Source organism: Micropterus salmoides, unplaced genomic scaffold (assembly GCF_014851395.1).
Source record: "Micropterus salmoides isolate LMB-PRFRI ecotype aquatic unplaced genomic scaffold, ASM1485139v1 Ms_hic_scaffold_16, whole genome shotgun sequence".
Taxonomy (NCBI): Eukaryota; Metazoa; Chordata; class Actinopteri; order Centrarchiformes; family Centrarchidae; genus Micropterus; species Micropterus salmoides.
The window spans coordinates 1,230,438-1,236,437 of record NW_024040707.1 but is presented as its reverse complement, the minus strand read 5'-3'; the positions used below and the strand labels follow the sequence as shown (position 1 = coordinate 1,236,437).

The window sequence follows — 6,000 nt, the reverse complement described above, 5'->3', positions numbered from 1 at the left end:
ACAGCAAGCAGCAGCCGTAGTGACGAGGACGGATGAGCGCGAGCTGCTCAGTTTGTAGATCATAAATCAATACCCGGCGTGATTGATTAGCCGTACCCTCCGTGAAGCTCATTAACTCATTATATGCTCCAGCAGACAAACAGGAAAAGATTCATTGCTTGACCTCCCAGTTGGCCTTGAAGGCAGATGGCTGATGAAGAGAACCGCATGTTCGCAGGAGCCGGCGCAGGTGGAGGCTGAATGATCGTGATCCGGGTCGAGCTCGTCGGCAGAAACACGGTCGTTAAGTTCTTTAGACCAGGAGGCCTGACGAGCAGAAAGCCAGCAGGTGTGGAGGAGAACCAGGGGCCAGGAGACGTAGGCCACGCCCACACAGGCTGCCATTTGGACTTCATAACTTGGGATAAATAAATAGTTGACTTACCAATATTTTAAAGTTCTGTTTTTATTTATTTATTGTATTAAAGTCAGATATATTAACAACATGTGACTCGCAGGACGACAGATATAACATGTCCCTCACTCTTATTAGATATTTGATAGAACAATAAAGTCATTTGTAAAACAAGCGCGTTCAGAAAACGTGTTTTTACACAAGAAAAGTGATTTATGATAAGAATTACTCAACGTCTCCGGCCTGTGAGGTCAATCCCTTCATATCTTTATGTAAACACAAATATACACTTAATATTTGGTCATTTCAGTAAACTATGAAGGAAAATTACAAAACAAGGTGGACAAATCTTATATATTTACTCTATACTGTCCACCCTGCTGAAAAACTAGCAGGGTGGACATTTTGAGCTAACGTTAGCGTTTTGCAGAGGCTACGTAGCCTGACGTGCACCTCCTCAAAAATGTAACTACACGTCGAGTCGACGCGGACCGTAAGCTCTGTGATTGGTCGGCTGGGCAGCCTCGCAACGCCTCCGAGCCGACAGGAAGTGCCCATTCTTTGAAGCAACTTTTACTAGCGGCCAAAACGGCGGCTGTAACACGGTGGATCGATATATTTGAGCGTCACAACCCGAGCGAAATGACTCGTTTCACTATCAGAATGTGATCCACTCGGTCGGTGACATTTGAAAAAGTTACACCAGCCGCACGTTTACTGTTTTACTCACATTCACGTTAGCGGAGCGCTAACAGGAAGTTAGCCTGCTCGGCCGGCAAAAGTCACCACAGTGGACGCTGTAGCGCTGCTGCTGACAGGCGTTTGGGGGTGTAATCGCAGAACGACAGGGACACCGACGCACAAGTATAAATACCTGGCTACGGCGTAGCTACGCACTTAGACCCTATGCAGAGTATAAATCAAGCTAATCAGGGAGGACACGTTATGTCCAAACACGTTAAACTTAAAAGTGTCAAAATCAGATAGTAAGAGAGCTGAAAAATCCCACAGCTAAATTTCCCTCCACTGCTGTGATGTCACCTCATGAGAGTGACGTCCGTTTTTCCACTTCAAGGGACAGTAAATGCAACTCAACAGGGTGGACGGTCGTCGCTGGGGACAAACATAAAACCTTATTTCTTGATAAAACAGCATTTGACCGAGTAGAGAGATGTAGAGCTGTACGGAGCCGGAAACAGGAATGAAGGCAACAAAAAGGAGGCAAAGCTGTAAAATCAAATGCGATAACTTCAGGTGTGACCTCAGTCTGTACGTTCATGCAACTCTGACGTCACGCTAGAGCCACGGTGAACGGAAAGCTCCACAAAAAGCCATAACTAAAACTCCCGAGGCCCCTTTCTTTCACCGGAAAGCCAGCTGGACGTGTGCTGGGTCACCTGCATGCTGCTCGTCCGGGAGGAAACAGCAGAGAGAGAGAGAGCTGCAGGGCTTAAACATGTCGTACAGCGTCAGAAACTGTAACGAAAAGGACAGAAACTGGGAACATTTGTCATAAATTGGGAGAAATACAGGAAATCAGGAGAATGAATGAATGAATGAATGAAGCTTTGTGATTGTGTCATGCGTATGATTACACCCAGCCCGATGGGCTTACAAGACACCAACATTAATATTCAGAGAAAAATATATATACAAGAACGGCAGGTCCAGAGTACATCATGTACGGTGCTAACCAAATAGAAACAAGGATGAGAAGCGAAGTAATAAGAAATAGTACATATTCAGATACACGACCCACATAAACCCGTAACCCTACACAGAACAAATCCTTCTTTTCCAGGCCTTTGAGACAAAGTTTGCAATCTTAAATACATCATAGTCCAACATAACAAGCACACTCACTCATTTTTGATGGTCAGCATACCAAAATATTTCAGAGATTTCCCGTGTAACATCCAGAAACAAAGATTCTCTTATATCATCATAATGTGTACAATACAAGAGGAAATGAGATTCACTTTCCACTTCACCAAGGTCACACAATCGGTTTTCCTCTGGAATATTTTAGAATCGACCAACCTCAGTGGCCAGAGGCAAAATCCCAGATCTCAGCTGTGCAACCGAGGATCTCTGGCTTCCAGATAAACGAGATGTAACAAACAATTCCGGACTGAAGTTCTGTTTGATATGCACGTATGTCAAGGCAAGTTTATTTGTACAGCACATTTCAACAACAAGGTAATTTAAAGTGCTTTACATAAAACACAAAAAAAAAGCAACAGGGAAATTGAAAAATAATAAAAGTTAGAGTGCAGTGTACAGTCAGGGTTAAAAGAGTTAAATGGAAAATAAAAACAGGCTGAGGGGTTGAGCAAATAATTGAGTTACTATTATTTTGAAAAGAGAATAAACAGATCTACTCTCTCTAGCTAGTCTGTACTCGGGTCCATAACGATCTTTGGGTCCACTGAAACTCCAAAAACCCTCGGACACTACAGAGAAACCAGGACACGTCTGTCCACAGGCCACTTTGATCCAGTTATACTCTGGACCCACCTGCACGTTTCCAGGTGGACAGAGGTTCCTGCAAATCACTCAGGCGCGAGATTTAAGACCACTTTAAGACCAATCTCACTCTCATTATCTTTTCACTCGGTTACCTACTCATTTCTCACCGTGTAAATATATAATTAAAAGCTAAAAACAAAGAAAAAGAAAACAGGACAGTAGAAGTTACAGTGCAGTGTAAGTTATCAATCTACTAGTTAAAGGCAGCCGTAAAAAAAAAAATCTTCAGTCTTACTTTAAAAGAACTGAGAGTTTCAGCAGACCTGCAGTTATCTGGGAGTTTGTTCCAGATATAGTTGTCCTTAATTCATCACAGTGACCCGGTGAGAGCCGTCTGTGCATCCACGCTAACAGCTAACTGCTGACAGCTAACTGCTGACAGCTAACTGCTGACAGCTAACTGCTAACTGCTAACTGCTAACTGCTAACTGCTAACTTCTAACTACTAACATCTAAGTGCTAACATCTAACTGCTAACAGCTAACTGCTGACAGCTAACTGCTGACAGCTAACTGCTGACAGCTAACTGCTGATAGCTAACTGCTGACAGCTAACTTCTAACTGCTAACTGCTAACAGCTAAGTGCTAACTGCTAACAGCTAAGTGCTAACTGCTAACAGCTAAGTGCTAACTGCTGACAGCTAAGTGCTAACTGCTAAGTGCTAAGTGCTAAGTGCTAAGTGCTAACTGCTGACAGCTAACTGCTGACAGCTAACTGCTAACTGCTGACAGCTGACAGCTGACTGCTAACTTCTAACTGCTAACAGCTAAGTGCTAACTGCTAACAGCTAACAGCTAACTGCTGACAGCTAACTGCTGACAGCTGACAGCTGACTGCTAACTGCTGACTGCTGACAGCTAACAGCTAACTGCTGACAGCTAACTGCTGACAGCTAACTGCTGACAGCTAACTGCTAACTGCTGACTGCTGACAGCTAACTGCTAACTGCTGACTGCTAACTGCTGACTGCTAACTGCTGACAGCTAACAGCTGACTGCTAACTGCTAACTGCTGACAGCTAACAGCTAACTGCTAACTGCTAATTCAGCTACTTTTGAAGGAGACGCTTTGACTTCGGGTGCTTTCACACCAGCCTCCTTTAGATTCGGTTGAATCGCACTAGAGTTCGTTTCAGCCCCTTGGAGCGTTTCGCTTGTGTTGTGAAAGCAAACGAACCGACCGCAGGATTTTACGATGGCCAAAGCTAAACCGCCACTAAAAAATCCATCTGCTGACCGCGAAATGAGTTCAGTGATCTTATAATTGATCTGTAGCCATGTGTAGGGTGTGTTTATGAAAATAATTTTGATAACATGTCAGCGCGGGTTTGAGCGGGTAAACGCTGTTAAAAAAGGAGCGCCAGCAGTGCTCCCTATAGGCTAATAAGCCCCGAATTATCGCTGTACACTTCCTGTTTTTACGTTATTATTCGAAACAGGCTCTGCGGTCGATCTGCAGTCTGACATCATGATTACTTTGTGAGCTGTTTGCGATACAGATCAGAAGTATTAAAGTGGCGTCCTGATGATGCAGGATGACAAACGCCAAAGCTGTCCGATCACTAAGTTTCCTGTAAGTCTGTATAACTGCAGTGTGAACAGGAACCGGATCAGAACTAAAACGCAACGTGAATCTAAGCCTGGACTATAAAACAATAACAATATAACACGATCAATAAATATTCAATAAATGATTTAATTCACTTAAATCAAAAACGAATTAGGACTTAATTTTTGTATTAAGATGTTTATTTTGTGAAGGAAAAGAGACTTAGTTTTACTCGTGCATATTTGTTCACAATTGTTTTGAATGTTGTACCTCAGATTTGAGATCCAGTGTTTGGCATCAAGTGTTGACAAAAAATCAGCCTTTAAACTCAAAAGAAATAACGATTTGATACTTATCGTGATAATTATTGATATCGAAAGATATTAAACTTTTTAGCGTGATAACATTTTTGGCCGTATCGTCCAGCCCTACGTGAATCTTTTTTTTTCCCGCTTGGTCTGGAAACAAGTGAAGCGAGCTTCAGGTGTGAAAGCACCTTTAACGTGTGAATGACCGGCAGGGAGAACCAAAGTGAGCGAACAGTTAATACGGGAACAAGAAACGAACAAGCAGGACTGTTTCACACGGTCGAGAGCTGGAAAAATATTCCAGAAGGAAAACCGATGTGAGTGAATCCCATTTCATTTTGTTCTGTACGCGTTACGAGTTTCTGAAGCTTACGCGAGAAAATCCCTGAAATGTTTTGGTACATGATCAAAAGAACTTGATGTATTTAACTTTGTGAACTCTGTCTGAAAGGCTTGTGTGTATAGTTATATATCCTGTATTGTATATTTGTATATAAATGTGTGTGTATTTATATTTACTATTATTCCTCTTATTCTCCCTTCTGTCTGACTCTGTATATCTGGCTCTGGATATACTGTACATGATGATTTTGGCGTCTTGTAACACAATAATAAAACTTCATTCATTCATTATTATTATTTGTTTGCAGGACAAAATAAACCAAAGATGGACAGATGTGGACAGATGTCTCTCTCTCTCTCTGTGTCTGAAACATGTGGCAGCTCAGATGTCAGATTTGTTTCTTGGTGATATTATTTCAGATTAAACGGGCTCACGGGGGTTTTTGGAAGCAGAAAGTCTGAGATTAAATCGTGAAGAAAGATTCATATGAGAGCCGGAACACGTGTCGGGCCGGGTAACGCCATCTGACGTGCGTCTGTTTTTTTGTGCTCCTGCAGGAACCGTCCTCCTGATGAAGACGCTTCCTCCTCTTCCTCCTCACGCCACAGTTTCCTCGTCACAGACGCAGCAGGTCGCCTCAGCAGGTCGGTGCAAATCTGATCTCTGGAGTTGCTGTGTTGTGTCAGTGTTGCCTTCAGGTGCCGCTGTTCTTCCCGTAGAAGTTTCACGAGTGTTCAGTGACTGGTGCAGGAGGCAGCGACCTGATTGGTCTGCAGCCAACCTCGCTGACCCACAGGTCATTAGAGGGAGAGTGTGACAGAGCAGTCATTGTTATCAGTCCTCTCTCTCTCTCTCCTGTGTGTTCTCAGTGTCTCTC

At 43.2% G+C, this 6,000-nt stretch overlaps 1 protein-coding gene across 1 annotated transcript in view; it reads left to right on the top strand.

The window, feature by feature from the left end:
* Positions 1 to 6,000, top strand: part of plxnb3 (plexin B3) — a 117,645-nt gene that overhangs the window by 28,461 nt on the left and 83,184 nt on the right. The window contains exon 2 of the mRNA XM_038722620.1: positions 5,681 to 5,767. The gene's annotated coding sequence lies outside the window, so the exon portion shown is untranslated. The remainder of the gene's footprint in view (positions 1 to 5,680; positions 5,768 to 6,000) is intronic.